Source organism: Dermacentor silvarum, chromosome 4 (assembly GCF_013339745.2).
Source record: "Dermacentor silvarum isolate Dsil-2018 chromosome 4, BIME_Dsil_1.4, whole genome shotgun sequence".
Classification (NCBI taxonomy): Eukaryota; Metazoa; Arthropoda; class Arachnida; order Ixodida; family Ixodidae; genus Dermacentor; species Dermacentor silvarum.
The window spans coordinates 196,558,886-196,577,017 of NC_051157.2; positions in this window are offsets into that span (position 1 = coordinate 196,558,886).

The window sequence follows — 18,132 nt, forward strand, 5'->3', positions numbered from 1 at the left end:
TTGCGCCTGCGAATTTCCTAACCTCATCATCCCACCTGACTTTCTGCCGTCCTCGACTGCGCTTCCCTTTTCTTGGTATCCATTCTGTAACCCTAATGGTCCACCGGTTATCCATCCTACGCATTACATGGCCTGCCCAGCTCCATTTCTTCCGATTAATGTCAACTAGAATATCGTCTACCCCCGTTTGTTCTCTGATCCACACCGCTCTCTTCCTGTCTCTTAACGTTACTCCTAAGATTTTTCGTTCCATTGCTCTTTGTGCGGTCCTTAACTTCTTCTCGAGCTTCTTTGTTAACCTCCAAGTTTCTGCCCCGTATGTTAGCACCGGTAGAATGCAATGATTATACACTTTTCTTTTCAACGACAGTAGTAAGCTCCCAGTCAGGATTTGGCAATGCCTGCCGTACGCACTCCAACCCAATTTTATTCTTCTGTAAATTTCTTTCTCATGATCAGGGTCCCCTGTGAGTAATTGACCTAGATAAACATATTCCTTTACAGACTCTAGAGGCTGACTGGCGATCCTGAATTCTTGTTCCCTTGCCAGGCTATTGAACATTATCTTTGTCTTCTGCATATTCATCTTCAACCCAATTCTTGCACTTTCTCGATGAAGGTCCTCAATCATTTGTTGTAATTCCTCTCCATTGTTGCTCAATAGGACAATGTCATCTGCAAACCGAAGGTTGCTGAGATATTCGCCATCGATCCTCACTCCTAATCCTTCCCAGTCTAAGAGCTTGAATACTTCTTCTAAGCATGCAGTGAATAGCATGGGAGAGATTGTGTCTCCTTGCCTGACCCCTTTCTTGATAGGTATCTTTCTACTTTTCTTGTGGAGAACCAAGGTAGCTGTGGAATCCTTGTAGATATTTGCTAAGATATTCACGTATGCCTCCTCCACTCCTTGATTACGCAATGCCTCTATGACTGCTGATATCTCTACTGAATCGAATGCCTTTTCATAATCTATGAAAGCCATATAGAGAGGTTGATTGTACTCCGCAGATTTCTCGATTACCTGATTGATGGCATGGATATGGTCCATCGTAGAATATCCCTTCCTGAAGCCAGCCTGTTCTCTTGGTTGACTGAAGTCAAGTGTTGTCCTGATTCTATTGGAAATTATCTTGGTGAATATTTTATACAATACTGAAAGCAAGCTAATGGGTCTGTAATTCTTCAATTCTTTAACGTCTCCCTTTTTATGGATAAGTATAATGTTGGCGTTCTTCCAGCTCTCTGGTACACTTGAAGTTGTGAGGCATTGCGTATAAAGGGCCGCAAGCTTTTCAAGCATTATATCTCCTCCATCTTTGATTAAATCTACTGTTATTCCATCTTCTCCAGGCGCTTTTCCCCTGGTCATGTCTTTCAAGGCCCTTCTAACTTCATCGCTAGTTATAGAAGGAGCTTCTGTATCCGGTTCATCACTATTTCGAATGGAAGTAGCTTGGCTGTTTTGGCTACTGTACAGCTCACTATAGAATTCTTCTGCTGCTTTTACTATGTCATCGAAATTGCTGATGATATTACCATGCTTATCTTTCAGTGCATACATCTTGCCTTGTCCTATGCCTAGTTTTCTTCTTACTGATTTCATGCTGCGTCCATATTTTACGGCTTCCTCAATTTTTCCCACGTTATAATTTCGAATATCCCTTACTTTCTTCTTGTTGATCAGTTTTGACAGTTCAGCGAATTCTATCTGCTCTCTTGAGTTGGACACTTTCATGTTTTGTCGTTTCTTTATTAGGTCCTTTGTTTCTTGGGAGAGCTTCCCTACAGGTTGCTTTGGTGCCTTACCTCCCACTTCAATTGCTGCTTCTGAGATCAGCCTAGTTACGGTTTCATTCATTAGCTCTATGTTATCTTCATCTTCCTGTTCTAAAGCTGCATATTTGTTTGCGAGCACCAGCCTGAATTGGTCTGCTTTTACCCTTACTGCCTCTAGGTTGGCCTGTTTCCTCTTGACTAATTTCACTCTCTCTCGCTTCAAATTGAGAGAAATCCTAGACCTCACTAACCTATGGTTATATACCATAGGTTAGTGACTGCACTTAACCTAGGTCACTGCACTTAACCTTACCTAACACTTCTACATCCTGCACTATGCTTGGATCGGCAGAGAGTATGAAATCTATTTCATTCCTTGTTTCTCCATTAGGGCTTTTCCAGGTCCACTTTCTGTTGCTGCGCTTCCTGAAGAAGGTATTCATTATTCGGAGCCTATTCCTTTCCGCGAATTCTACTAACATCTCTCCTCTTGCATTCCTAGAATCGATGCCGTAGTTGCCAATGGCTTGCTCACCAACCTGCTTTTTCCCCACTTTTGCATTGAAGTCGCCCATGACTAAAGTATACTGAGTTTGCACCTTTCTCATTGCTAGTTCAACATCTTCATAAAACTGTTCTATTTCTTCATCATCGTGACCAGAGGTTGGGGCATAGGCTTGTACTACCTTCATTTTGTACCTCCTATTCAGCTTTATTACGACGACTCCTACCCTCTCATTAATGCTGTAGAGTTCATCAATGTTGCCCGCTACGTTGTTATGCACTAGAAATCCTACCCCGGATTCTTTCTTATCTGGAAGACCTCTGTAGCAGAGGACGTGGCCGTTAGTCAGTACTGTGTAAGCCTCACCAGTTCTTCTAACCTCACTAAGGCCAATAATATCCCAGGAAATACCTGATAATTCTTCAAATAGTCCTGCTAAGCTAGCCTCACTCGAGAGGGTGCGCGTGTTGAACGTTGCCAGATTCAGTTTCCATTGGCGGCCTGCCTTGACCCAGAGATTCTTAGCACCCTCTGCCGCGTAGCAGGTCTGACCGCCGCCTTGGTCAGGTGCTCCGCAGCCACTGGGAACTGAGGGCCATGGGTTAATTGTCGGAGTCATGAGGGAGGTAGTGGCCGAATACTGCACCAGGGAGGCCAATTCCTGTTCTGGTGAGGGAGTGACTTTGATGAAGCTTAGTGGGCCTGCCTAGTTTGGTTGCACCTGAACTAGTATAGCCCCACTAGCTATCGGCAATATGTATTTTTTTTTCTTTGCCGGTGTTAGGCACCACTCCATGCCTGAAAATGTAGTGGAATGGAGCAGGATTCGAACTTACGACCTTCAGATTTGAGGTCGGGTGTTCTACCTCTACTCCACGCCACCATGCCTAATACTTCATGGTAATACTTCAGGTAAAAGACATCATCAAGCTTGTCCTAAAATAACACTAGTGAAAGCTTGGCCGCACGGCGAGATTTTTTTTGTGTTTGGTTTCTCCTCCCTCTCCTCTCGACCTCAAGTGTGCGCCGAAAGCTGTCTCCCGCTGCGCTTGCGTTCAGCACGGGAGGTAGATGGGTGCAAGAGACGCCTTGAGACTGGTGGCAATAGCGGCGTATCATTATTTCTCGAGTTGGGGGACAAACCGCAAACCGTATATATATATATATATATATATATATATATATATATATATATTGCCACCAGATCACAAGGTGCGGCGAGCGCGAACCAGCATTCAGGCAAGGAAAGAAGTTGTTTTGGCTCGGCCATCTTCTTGGCTAGAGCTCGTCACTGCCGGTGCAGTACTTCTTGTTATAAAGGCCTTCTGTAGCACGTGACAAACTCGTGGAGGTGCGGGGTAGTCCCAGCCAATGTCCCACACGCCTTCTAGTAGACCTGCCCCTTCAGTGACAACACCTGTTCACCGGGCCAGCCGAAGAATCCGAGGGTTGCCTCCTGAGCCTGGACCTCTTACCGAGACGACGTCAGCGACACACCTAAGCGGTATGGAAGGCACTACTACTGCTGCTCACTATACTCTACAGAAAGTTCCAAAAGTCTTCCGATAGTTCCATTCTTGAGGACGTCGAAGACTGGTTGGTTCATTTCGAACGCGTCGCTGATTTTAATGGGTGGACCGATGCGACCGAGCTGAATGTGTACTTTAGCCTGGAGGATGGCGCTCGTACCTGGTAGGAAAACCGTGAAACCTTCTCGTCGTGGACCGAGTTTTGCCGTCATCTGAGAGCAAGTTAAGCCAATGCTGATCGCTGTGAACGCGCCGAGCGGGCCATTCAATCGCGCATCCAAATGCCGAATGAAAGCGTAACGGTGTACGTTGAGGACATGACGCGCCTCTTTCGTCGAGCTGACCCGGACAAGGCAGAAGATAGGAAGCTCCGCCACTTAATGCGAGGGGCTAAGGAGCAGCTTTTCGCTGGCCTAGTTCGGAGTCTCCCGAAGACTCTGGCTGAGTTTTTAATGGAAGCCACGACAATAGAAAAAGTGCTTCAGCAGTGGTCAGCGGTGTACGACCGGCAAATCAGTGTCGCGTCATCGATGGGTCAGATCGGAGCTGCCGGAGGTAGCATCAACATCGACTCTCTATGCGACCTCATCCGATCAGCGGTGTGCGACGAGCTGCAAAGGATTCACTGCCCGCCTCAACCTACTGCGGGATCCATATCCAGCCTCATCAGGAACGAGGTATATCATAACATAATCATAGTATTATCACCTGGGGTGGTATTCGGTAAGAGTCTACTTAGTGGACTGTCCATTTCGGCTGTCGCTGATTGGCTGCTGCTTGACGTGCAGGAAGGAGACAGGAGACAGTATCCTTCCTACACGTCAAGTAGCAGCCAATCAGTGACAGCCGAAATGGACAGTCCACTAAGTAGACTCTTACAGAATACTGCCCCAGGTGTATTTACCTAGGGTGTGTTCCAATACTGGCAAGCATCAGAGACTGTCTATGTAGACAGCTAAGGAGACAGCCGAGACAGCTTCGAGGCCATGTAATGGAACGCGTTTCGAGCCGTCTGGATGACGTATGGAAGACGCGTATGCGACGAGACGCCACCTCGCGGCGACAAGAAAAAGTTTAGAAAAGCATGCATTATTTCTGTATTTTAAGTCCTTCCATCTGCGAACCTAAGAAAAACACGATGTGACTTACATTAAGGGCGTAGGAAAGCACGTCTATGTTTTCTTGTGCGCAGACGACCTTCCCATCGGCTTTCCAAGCATCCGTTTAGCCGCCATCTTGTTTAAACAGGAAAATAGCCTGCATCGTTTCTGACTTCGATGCTGTTTCGCAAAGCTGTCTAATTTGATGCCTTCGTGAGAACTGGAACAAGACGTAAGATGGCCGCTGTCCACTTAGCCGTCTACTTTTCCGTCTTAGGCGAGTATTGGAACACAGCCCTTGTCCAAACGATGGTGGCTGCATTCGTCACAGAGCACTGTAATTTTTTTTCTTCACTGAAACAGGGGGACCGCTTTTCTGGCTGATGCAACATAAAAGGAATACCGTACGTGCAACCCGTTAGGCACAGTGCAAGTCCTCATTCCGCCCCTCCTCATCCTCGTCTGTCTCCAAATAATTTGATTGCAAAAAACATGCGTGCTTACCGAACAGAACGAGCAGATGAGTGTTTGTCTTCTGCAACCGAAATGCTAAGCTCAAGAACACTGTATGATCAGTGGTTGGAAACGTGCAAGCTTAGACGGCGTTACTGATGTATCCGAGCACTTTGTACGATTTACTTTTTTTGCAGGTTATAATAACTTCAATTGGCTTTTGGGAGCGTTTTAGTTTATAAATGCGGAAAGTTATTGACTACATATTTAAATTTCGCGCGCACCGGTCGATTGCAGCGCCCCTGTGGTGGTGTCATCGCAGATGCATTGCCGGTTCTCCCATTGTTTTGCTATACATACGACACACTGCCCTGTTCCACTACACCATAGCATAGTGTGAGAACCACTTAGACCGTCGTAAGAACATTACTCTTACACTGTGCGTACAATGCCTTGCGCGCTTTCCAGCTGCCATTCGTGACGTCACACAAAAATGTTCGCTCAGCTACTTCAAGTTTCGGTTTCGTTTGCGCGCTTTATGGCCTATTTGAAATTATTTTCGAATCTGCGGAACAATTATACTATCAGATGCGTGACAGAGGGCATAGAGTTAATATACTAACTCTATGACACGGGAGTCTCGGGCAGTAGGTCGTGGTCTCTGGAACCTAAAAATGCCACTATTTTGACACGGTCAAAAAATGGCAGGAGTTTCCCTTTACCGTTACGCCTAACATTTTTAGTTCCATCGGTCCTTGCGCGTTCCTTAACTTGTTCTCGAGATTCTTCGTAAACCTCCAAGTTTCCACCCCATATGTTAGCACCGGTAGAAAGCAATGATAGTAAACTTTTCTTTTCGAGGACTCGAAGGCTGAACAATTCATACTTTTCTGTAAGGGGCTTAACCCTACAGTGCAAGGCAACGGGGCTGATTTTTTCAAAGCATTGGGGTTTAGGAACAGTGAAGGCAAAATAGACTTTAAGCGGGTAGAAATGACCAAGCAGAGGTTATCTGATTGGTGGATAAAATTAAGGCAGGGGTGCAATTTCACCCACCACAAAGTACAAATTATGTTAATGGTCATGGCTAGGTGGCGTATGCCACCGCCCGATTTAAAGGGTTCAGCCTCATCCATCCATCCATCCATCCATCCATCCGGTTCCGCAGCGCACGTCGTCTGCTACAGAGGGCTGGCGGACTGGCGGCGAGCAAAAAAAAAAAAAAAAAAAAATAAAATAAATAAAGCCCGTATTGGAATAGTTGTATGTCGTCTGTTCGTGTCAGTTTCAAAGGTGAAGAGCTCCGCATCTCTCGTACTGTTTGTAAGTTCCTAAGCGATGTGGAATGTTCCAGGTAGGAAAAATGACCGGCGAGATTAGCGGCGGCGTTGCTCCACCAAAGAAGATCACCAAGGAGACCTACTGCTTCGCTCCAAACTGCAAGTCGGGCTCTAAATTTGTGAGAAAGACAGCGGAATTGTTCCGCTGTCTGACAGCGGAAATGTTAGCCCCGAGCTGCTCAGTAGCTTGCTCAGTATCGGTACGGTGGCTAGATTGCATCGGCGACGTTAATGAGCAAGCGGTACACCGAAAAGCGTACGTCCATGAGCTCCTCGACATTGGAAATTTGCAAGCCGCACATGAGGTGCTCAGCGCCTGCGACATCGAGCACCGCTGCGCTGCTACAGGGAAAAGAAAAGTGATTCTAGGCTGATATACGTAGCAAGGAAGTTCCGGCAAAGAGCCAAGTGCTCCGATTGCTCAGGAACATTACTGAATTCAACAGAATGAGTAGGTCAGGGCTGTTACTCCCTTCTGAAGCACTTAAAATACTGGTAGCATCGCTCGAAGACGCCTTCAAGCTGTGCTTGAAGTCGTCTCGAGCCGTCTTCCAGACGGCTCGAAACGCGTTTCATTACTTGGCCTCGAAGCTGTGTTGGCTGTCTTCGTAGACGTCAAAGTAGACTGTCTACGATGTTGGAAAGAATTGGAACACAGCCAAAGATACAATCAGAGGCAAACGATACTATCAGACACGCAGCTCGTCTACACAGCGCAGCCGCCGTTGCGCGCCGCTGAACCGTTCTACTGTCCGCAGCGCCGATTTTGCGTCATGATGCGGAGAAGTGGTGAACTACGCTCGGTCGGCACACCTACCCATCTAGCCACCGTAACAATATGTCATTCGCGTACATCAGTCCCGGTAATGACTGTTTAATCCATTCTCCTTGCTTGAAAAAGGAAAGGTTGAAGCCAAGTCCGCTCTTCTCAAATTTTTTCTCTAATCCTTGAAAATACAGCATGAACAACAGAGGTGACAGAGGGCACCCCTCCCTAAGCCCCGGCTGTATCTCTATAGGCCCAGATACCTTGTTTTCCCATTTTATAAGCACCTTGTTACTTTTATAGATATCTTTTAAAAGATTACTGTCATGCATTCGCTCGCAGCGCCCTCGGCTTACTGCTCATTACATAGAGTGAATATACTGTCAGTATATTAACTATATTACGCGGCGCAGAGCGCCGTTTGGTCCACCAACTACCGCATGTTCCGGCTATTGAGTGACGACATATCCGGCGTATTTGAAGTCGCCGAGCGGGCACGGAACATGTGCATTGCTCTGTGGAAATAGCATCCTTTCCCCACTATCTGAACCACTATATATATTGCTGTGCAATGTGCGTAGCTGGCATGCTGGCGTAACGTTACACCATGGTTGCAGCCGGCGTGCAGTACAGTGGACTTGTGGTGACGGCGAACATTTGTACTCCCTGCTTTATTCGTGTGTTGTAGTATCAATGTTGCGTTGTTTTCCTTGTGCTTGGCATACGTGCGGACAAAGTTTACGGCCCAGCAGTCAGCGCGGCATGATTTCCTGCGAAGTTTGCGAACTCGGCTCCTGGACGGAACGTTTCAGAAGTGAAATCTTTACTCAAGGACATCAGCGGAAGTCGGTGATACAGCATCGTCCTCGTATCCTCGCTATGGTGATCCACGTGGTGAGCAGTAAGTACGGGCTTCACGAGCTCTCAACTTTCTGAACGATGGCTCGCATGACAGCTCTGTGCGAACACATTTACTAAGCAGGGTCGCTGTGCGTGTTCATTTCTGTCATGATGAACAGTGTTTATGCTAACATTGACAGCAAGAGAGTGTAGCCGCGTTGACAATATTGTGAACTGCACAATCCACTGCATGCAAAAACGGCACGGAAAAAGGGAGGGGGGGGGGGGGGGAGCACGCTTATAATTTATTTCGGTACAAAGACAGTAAGTTTCTGCCAACTTGTATCGGCGGTAGTTTAGGTGTAGGTTACACCGAGTGTCTGAAATGACGTCCAGTAAATATGTTTAGTTCGGTTCATTCCTCGGCGGTCCGTAATTCTCGCACGGGCGCGTAGCGCTGCACTTAGCGTCACAAGTTGGTGCGTGGGCGTGATATTTCTTTAATATTTTTTACTTATTAGTTGTAACAACGTGTCATTATTTCTTACTATTTGCGGCGCCTTCATGACACCAAAGCTAGCACGCGGACGCTACAACCCAAAAGCTAGGGCCCTTGGGAGGCTCGCCGAGGAGTGTTCGCACGTAAAATTGGCTATACAGCCCAGCCGATATTATCCACATCTGGCATGCCAGGGGGGTATAACGTGCCAGGAGGGTATAAGATTGGCATCAGCGGCCCCAACACATGGACTGCCCTGGGGATCCTGCGCCGCATGCTCTATTATAATCATTTTTTAAAGAAAATACTGCCAATCCCATAAGGGAATATTGCAGTCCAGCACCTGAGTACAGGTGCCCTCCTGAGGCCTCCATTTGCTAGTTGCATGTGCCTTCCTGGAGCAGTACACGTAAAAAATCCAATCTATTGCACAACGCGAAAAGCACTCCACAACAAAAAAGCACCCTGCGACTTCTGCAGCATACTGCTCCCGTGCGAGAAGAATTATGGAGCACCTACTAGGAATGAGCTGTCTTGGTCAACTACTGCAAGGTCATGGATATCCCTGGGAAGGGCGGAGTACAGTACATATCACACAACCTCGTGGCCGCAGTTTCAGCATCCCGCTGAAATCCTTTGCATGAGGGACGTGCTGTGTACGAGGCATGAACGTGTGTGGGCTTGCACAGGGCTTACCAGGATTAGTTCAGTTGCCCGTGGCATTGCGTCGATCATGTTTGTATGTGATCCATTCACTAAACAGTTGTTTTGCGAGTGCTGTTGTTGACATAACGTCATCGTTAAGGTTACGTTCACAGCGGACACTGTGTGATAGATGCATGCAATCTCGGTCGCGAGCAGAATTCCCACACAGCAAGGTCATATACATTTTGTGGAAACAAACGTGCCTGTAGGATTGTAGTGTGCTGTCCCGTTTTCTGCGCTTCCATCAATACACATGTGGCTTAAATTCAGCATAAGGTTTTGTCAGCGTTGTTGAAAATATGCATTGCATGATGTACACATAGCATTGTGTTATAATTTGCAACAAAGATCCAGGTGTGGTATCCTTCGTTCGTCCCTGCTAGTGTACTGAAAATCATACATCCATGGATGTCCACTTCACCTTCGAAGTTGTCAGTTGATATCGGGACATGGTTGGCATGTCTCGCAGACATACTGCTTTTACTAATACTCGCAACTGTATCGAACAAAATACTGTTCATGATAAAAAAGTTGCAAGTCCGACTGGCAACTAAATTATTTATTGAAAGATCAAACCTCGTACAATAATGATGTGGTTTTCTTATCACCCATTGGAAAGCTGCGCAGACACAGAAGCATCACGGAATGTAAAAATTTGGACAGCGAAACCAGTTTGCGGCATGTATGGTTGTCTACTTGCTGCCGCTGTCTCCTGCAAATAGAATAGCACACACTGCTTGATATATCAAGGGAACATAACTACAACACCGAAAAACTACTATATGTATGGTAATCCAGCCCCCCGTAGCCGAAGGTACATTGTTGCAAATTGAATCATGCAAGAATGATTGTGTCAGCAGCCCTTCTATATTGATCTTTAAGTGAGAATTTAGTTGTCAGTGCTGTATGTGCATATGCATCTCCCTTTGTCTCGTTTTTGTGCACTGCAGTGACAGGGTCTAATTAAGAAAGATATATTGTGGAAGTGTCAGTGTGCAGAATTTTGGAGCTTGTTCTGAAGGGGCTCAGAGAACCATGTTGAAGTAAAACTTCACTGTTGAAATGGTGATATTGCATTGAAGAACTTGATAATATGTCACATTTTTTTAATATGCAATATTTCATATGCAAGGCCAATGCGGGGCTAAAATGTGTCTGTGCCGCGTTCAATAAATTAGTTTTTCCTATGCTACCACAAGAGGTAAAAGCTCTCATTGCTGACCCATTAAATCTTCCTTGCCAATCAATGACTATTATCATTATTGCATCAAATTCAAAACTTATTTAATTCATAGAAACAGGCAATTAGTGATGTAATAGTTATTAGATTAAGACAACATTAGGATATGCCTGGTAAACAGGATTGACAAATCCAGTGCATATAATAAATGAAAGTGGTAGCATATTACAATAGTAGCTCAGGCTTCATTGTCAACATTACAGCTTCTAAAAGAGTACTGAGCATGATATTTTTCACTGTTTATTTTTTTACTTGTGTGAGGATAGACCATGAAACCCTATTTAAATTACTGGCAGGTCCTAGAAGGCTCAAATATTTTTAGCTTTTCTGCAGTCGGTATTCCAGCAGTAGATGTGGTGGCATGAGAGCAGGACGTCGCAATGTTTTGGCACTCGCTCCATCACCTCTCATACTCGTTGTAAGGCCCGATGTAGCAGCATAGTAATGAGTATGGGGAGGCGATCGAGCAAGCGCCAAACTCTTGCGACATCCTGCTCGATAGAAGGTTTGGCTAGTTGGTCTTGCAGTGCTGAGAAAAATTAGGGCAACAAAAAGGCAATGCACACTGGAAGCAAAGACAAGCGCCACTTGCAACTGTTTGAAGGAAAGGTTTCAGGTTTCATGTATATATCACCTTGTCACGCATGTGCCCAATAAAAATACAGAAACATTGCAGGAAGAACACGTGTGGGTCAAAGGCAGTTTCGAGAGAAGTCAAACTCTTGAGCTAAGAAGTGCGATCGACTGCTCACTTATACAATGACCTGTGTTCTTTTTGATTTAAAAAAAAAAAAGGCTTCCATAGTAAGTCTAGAAGAAGCATTGCAACTCCTGCACAGAATGGCAGTTTCTGAAAAACGAGCCTCGCAACCATACAGCAGTGATGTGGGCCACCATATGGACATGTGCACTTGTTTATCTTTCTTAGGTGACTGCTTGCACCGGCTAACAAATGTTATCACTCAGCGCAAGACGGGCCTGCATGATTGGAACTTACTGGAATGTTATTGATGGTTCTAACCGTTGTCTGTTGTCGCCGAAGCTTGTGTAATCTGGGGCGCGATTTTGTACGCGTTCCAAAATGGAACGGAGGCGTTCGGTTCCATCGAGCCGCACACGATTGGTCAATTTGAACGTTGCGGTTGAAATTGACCAATCGTGTGCGGCTCGATGGAACGGAACGCCTCCGTTCCATTTTGGAACGCGTACAAGATCGCGCCCCTGATTGTACGCACGACGCGAATTGTGTAGTGCTTTCTGGAAGACATGGGCACCAGCGATTACTCTGGAATCTTGGATGACTCATGTATAAAAGCCGACACACGAGACCAGCAGATCAGATTTTCGACGATCGCCAACTGTGTTTGCCGCTATTGTTGTGCTTTGAGTGTAGCGTGTTTTTCTGGGCACAGGTTCGCCCGATAAAGAGTTAGTTCCACCATTCAATTTACTACTGTGTGCTTGATCGTCACTACCACATGACAATATGAGTGCTCTTGTCCTCTTTCTTGCTTACTCAATATGCCCACCACTGGCTTGAAGGCATGTCTGCAGACGACACTGTCTATTGTTGAACACTCGGTGGAGGGTTGCTGGAGTTATCTGTGCTGGATGATGGCTGCTTGTAGCTCCTGCAGTGTGCGAGGATTGTTCTCGCACACGTGTCCTTTGTGTGCACCCCACAGATGCCATCAGACGATCTACGGGCCTTGTGCTATCATATCGCATGTGGAACTGTGCTGTCATTTACAATTATAATCATGTAATAATTTTTTTTACTGCACAATTACTTTTTGGATTAGTGCTCCTTAGTTGTCCTTCTCATCACCTACCGACTAATCCAGCTAGTAATTTCAATAGCAGTGAATAGCAGGGTTTTGCCGTTGTAGATGGATTCCTCTTGCACTATTTTTGAACGTTTCGTGTATTTTGGGCTTTGTGGTAGGCATACTTGGTCAGAGTTGTGGCTTGCCGTACTACCGGTAGTGTTGTTGCATCCATTTGGACATGCAAGTTGTGTCTGCAGTATTTCCAAAATTCTTGATTGTTGAAATGTTGCAATTTGGTGTTGTCCCAGAGCTTCATTTCGACAGTCACAGCTCCAGTAGGCTCCTTCCACCTTAGAGTATTCCAGTGTTCTGGGCTGGCTATACAGATACTGTATTAGAAGTTCCAGGCAGATGCGGTTGCAGAACAAACAAACGAGTGCTTTGGTCATCAAGCGAACCCAGGAAATATGATGCATTAGCATGTTTCGCTTCACCAAGAGCAATCGTTGACGACGTGAACTTGGGAGAGGCTTGTATCTCATATGAATAGATTGCCGCGACACCGTACTGTGTGTTTTTAAGTTCGAATCTGCTAATAATTTTGTGAGAAATGTCTGAACTATTCTGTCATTTCGGGCGGGAAGCACGTCATGGACAATTCTTTTCGGGACTGCGAGTAACTGCAATGCCCACACCTGAGGGGATTGCAAATCTTCTGGTATTCTTCCTCGTGCTGGTATTCTTCCTCGTGATGTTCCTGGTTCAAACCTGATACTTTGTCCAGACTTCGATCAGTCTCAGTGCTCTCCACAGTGTTAGAGTAATGAAAGTGTCCTCGATACTTGATTTATCAGTCTATAGTTTGTCCGTAAAGAGAAATTCCTGGTCACTAAAAATTTCTTCCAACGTAAAATGAAGGAGTACCTTGACTTCTGTGCTATCAGAATCTGTGCGTTTTCTCTTGTCAAACATCTAAGCGAAGAAAAAAAGGGGTGAAAATTAATGCCGTTGGAGAAATAGAGCATCAAATGCTTACCGAGAGCAGTTAGAGCGCCTGTAAGGTGGCAAGTGCACATTACTTCGGACATTGATGGACATGCAGACACCTCGTCATTGTCTTGTCCCCTTTACTTCTGCAGAAAAAGCTACTGTTGAGTGGGCAAGCACCTGGCACAATTTCTAGTGAAGAGGTTGACGACCCAGTGGGTATGTACCCACGTCAACATGACAACAAAAATGGTGTGTGCTCGTGACCTGGATAGCTTCCACAGTGGAATGAACAAATGTGATTAGCTGGGACATTTTGAAGTAAAGCTTTCTTTGCAAACCCTCCTGCGCCTCTCTTGCAGACCGCGGCTGCCGCCTGCTGCTGCTCACAGCAGGCAGGCGGCATATAGACGGCAGCATATAGATGGCAGCAGGCAGGCAGGCGGCATAGCTCACACTTATGGATGGATGGATGAGGCTGAACCCTTTAAATCGGGCGGTGGCATACGCCACCTAGCCATGACTATTAACATAATTTGTACTTTGTGGTGGGTGAAATTTCACCCCTGCCTTAATTTTATCCACCAATCAGATAACCTCTGTTTGGTTATTTCTACCCGCTTAAAGTCTATTTTGCCTTCACTCTCCCTAAACCCCATGCTTTGAAAAAATCAGCCCCGTTGCCTTGCACTGTAGGGTTAAGCCCCTTACAGAAAAGTATGAGGTGTTCAGCCGTTTCCTCTTCTTCTCCACACGCACAGCACAACGTGTCTATACCTTGGTACTTGACTCGGTACATCTTAGTCCGCAATACTCCCGTCCTGGCTTCAAACAACAAAGAGCTTCCCCTAGAATTATCGTAGATATTTTCTTTGGCAATTTCTTGCTTGAAAGTTCGGTATGTGCCCAGTGCTGATTTCGTCTGCATCCCTGTTTTCCACAGACCCCTCTCTGTTTCCTTAACCTTTTTCTTAACCGCTGTTTCCTGGTTTGCACCCCTCCTGCAGTCCAAATATTTGATTGACAGTTTTCTGGTCAGCTTCCTCCATTTTGTATCAACATTCCTCATGTACAAATAACTGAAAACTCTCCTTGCCCACCGCTTTTCTGCCATCTCTCTCAATCGCTCCTCAAATTCTATCTTGCTGCTGGCTTCCCTGCCCTCGAATGACGTCTATCCCATGTCACCCTGTACCCCCTGATTTGGTGTATTTCCGTGTGCTCCCAGAGCCAGTCTACCTACCCCTCGCTGCTTAACTTCCAACCTTGCTCGAACCTCTGATCTCATGCACAGGACCGCATTGCCGAAAGTCAAACTAGGGACCATCACCCCTTTCCAAATCCCTCTCACCACTTCGTACCTATTGTAATTCCACAGTGCCCTATTTTTCATCACAGCTGCATTTCTGCTACCTTTAGCCGTCACATATTTTTCATGTTCCGTTAGGTACTCAGCCCCATTGTTTATCCACACTCCAAGATATTTGTACTTATCCACCACCTCCAGCGTAACCTCCTGTATCCTATGCTCGCTGCCCTGATTATCATTAAAAGTCATGACTGCCGATTTTTCTTTACTAAACTTCAAACCTAAGCTATCTCCCTCTTTACCACAGATGTCCATTAATCTCTGCAAGTCTTCCTTGCTGTCAGCCATAAGTACAATGTCATCTGCATACATCAGTCCTTGGTAATGACTGTTTAATCCATTCTCCCTGCTTGAAATAGGAAAGGTTGAAGCCAAGTCCGCTCCTCTCTAATTTTTTCTCTAATCCTTGTAAATACAGCATGAACAACAGAGGTGACAGAGGGCACCCCTGCCTAAGCCCCTGCTGTATCTCTATAGGCCCAGATACCTTGTTTTCCCATTTTATAAGCACCCTGTTACTTTTATAGATATCTTTTAAAAGATTTCTTACTCCATCTTCCACCTCTAGAGTGCCCAGTATGTCCCACAAATCCTTTTGGATTACACTGTCATAGGCTCCCTTGATATCCAGAAAGGCAAGCCATAGGGGCCTGTGTTCCTTTTCTGCTATTTCAATACACTGTGTCAATGAGAACAGATTATCTTCTAACCTTCTTTGTTTTCGAAACCCATTTTGTAGTTCCCCCAGCACCTCCTCGCTCTCCACCCATGCCTGCAGTCTGTCCTTTATAATCTGCATCACCACCCTGTAAACCACTGACGTCACTGTTATGGGACGGTAGTTGTTTATGTCGGTTTTGTCCCCCTTTCCCTTATATATCATGCTCATCCTGCTCAGTCTCCACCCGTCAGGGGCTTTACCGTTCATTATCATTTTGCTCACTGCCTCTCTTAATGCTTTCTTAGATTTTGGGCCCAATGTCTTTATCAACATAATTGGGATGCCATCAGGACCTGTCGACGTGCTACTAGGAACCCTCTTCTCTGCCCTTTCCCACTCGCTTTGTGCCAGTGGAGCCACTGCACTGACTAGTCCATCCTCACCTGATTGAGCACATGCTATGTTTCGTTCTTTAAATTTTTCTGTCATCATTGTTCTTATAGTTCCATTGCCTAATCTCCCTTTAGCCGAACACCTTGAGCTGTAACTATAAACCTCTGCTCTAGGCTAGTCTTATTACTCAAGGAGTTTAGATGTTTCAAAAATTTCTTCGCTGCTTTTCTATCCTTTTTGTTTACTTCTGACAACCATTGGCTCCCGTTTCTTCTGATCTTCTCATTGATCAAATTGGATGCTTCCCTTCTACAGTTTAAGAAGTTGTTCCATTTTCTGCCTACATCAGCTTCTGGTTCACCCCTCTGCTTTGAATATCTGTGTTCCCTGGATGCTTCCTGGCGTTTCTCTATGGCCTTCTTAACCTCCTCATCCCACCTGCTCTTGGGTTTACGTCTTCTGTTCCCTTTTGTCCTGACTCGTACCTTAGTAAGCTCTAGCTCAAATAGTCCTGTTAAATTTGCATATGTCCATTCTGTTTTTGTATCCTCTGAAATTACTTCCTCAATTTGCTGGGTTGCTATTTCAAGCTGCTTTTCCGAGTAAAATATCCCACCTGGTTGTTCATCTTGCCTCCTACCTACTTTCGTTTCCCTTCTAAAACTCGCCTTAATACGTTTGTGATCACTACCTAGACTACTGGAGCCATATTCATCTGTGCTCATTACATTTAGCCTATCGTGCATCCTATGTGACAGTGCATAATCTATCGTCGACTGCAGGCTCCCTACCTCCCATGTTATGTGCCTTCACACTACTCAGTACTGTTGCATACAACTAAGTCATGCATTTCACACATATCCAGCATCATGTTGCCTGTTGAGTCTGTGTACCCGTCCATGTCTTCTATGTGTGCGTTCATATCTCCTAGTATAATAATCTCGCACTCTTCTCCTAGCTCATTAATGTCACTTGATATGCATTCCAGCATTTTTTTGTTTTCCTCTTTGGCATTTGCTCCTGTCCACAGGTATACAAAGCCAAGGAGTGTCTGCTCTCCTGCAACTTTCCCTTTTAGCCATAAATGCTCCTTGCATTCCTGTTTGACCCTTTGCCAGTTCATACTTTTATGAATGAATGCACCAATTCCACCCCCTTTTCTGCTGCCCTCTGTTCTATTGCAATATTCCCATGCATAGTCAGGATTACAGGGAGGTTGCTCCATGTCCCTAAGATGTGTCTCCACAAACCCGTATACCATCAGCTTTTCTTGCCTTAGTTGCTCGTCTATCTCCTCCCACTTCAGCCTATTCCTGCCACCTTGCATGTTAATGTAACCTATGTCAGAATGACCTTGCCCCTGGTGCTTACGTCTATTTCTTCTACCGATTCTATGTTTCTTGAATCTTGGAGCCTCTCTGGGTCCGTCTTCGTCTACACTGGTGGTCTTAGGGCTCTGGGTCCCCCCAAAAAAGCCGTAGCTTGGCGCCCTATCCTACTACCTACGCTCCCGCCCGTGGCACCACTGTAGTGAATGCCATCCTGTGCAAAAGGCTGGGAGCCAGACTCGTACACTTCCCGGTGTACGAGTCTGGCTCCCAGCTATGGGATGGCAGCGCCATCTAGGAGGGATGGCTCGCACTACTCGCAACAGTGGAAGATGGAGGGTTGAAGCCGGCCTGCGCATGCAGGTGGTTGACCGCTGGTAAGGGAGGGCAAGGGGGCTTCAATGAGAAGAGAGGGCACCGGAGGTGATGGCCTCACGTTGTGCATGCATTGTGCCGCCTGTCAACCGCGTGAACAGTCGCATCTGTGCCTCCAAGGGAAGGTCAGGTACCCTATACAAATGGCGCAGGAAGCTAGCTTGCCTTGCTGGTTGCGTTCAAAGGTGCATTGCATTCTTCGCCAACATGAATAAAGCGTTCGGTTTCACTATGCACTCACAATGAGTAAACACAAACACATACCTGCCATGGTTGCTTAGTGGCTGTGGTGTTTGGCTGCTAAGCATGAGGTTGCGGGATCAAATCCTGGCCACGGTGGCCACATTTTCATGCGAGTGAAATGCGAAAGCATCTGTGTACTTAAATTTAGGTGCACGTTAAAGTGGTCGAGACACCAAATTTTTATAAAGGGCCTGCGGTAGGCTTCCTCTGTATGCAAGGACACTGAACATGATGTGTTGGACTCAGTAAAG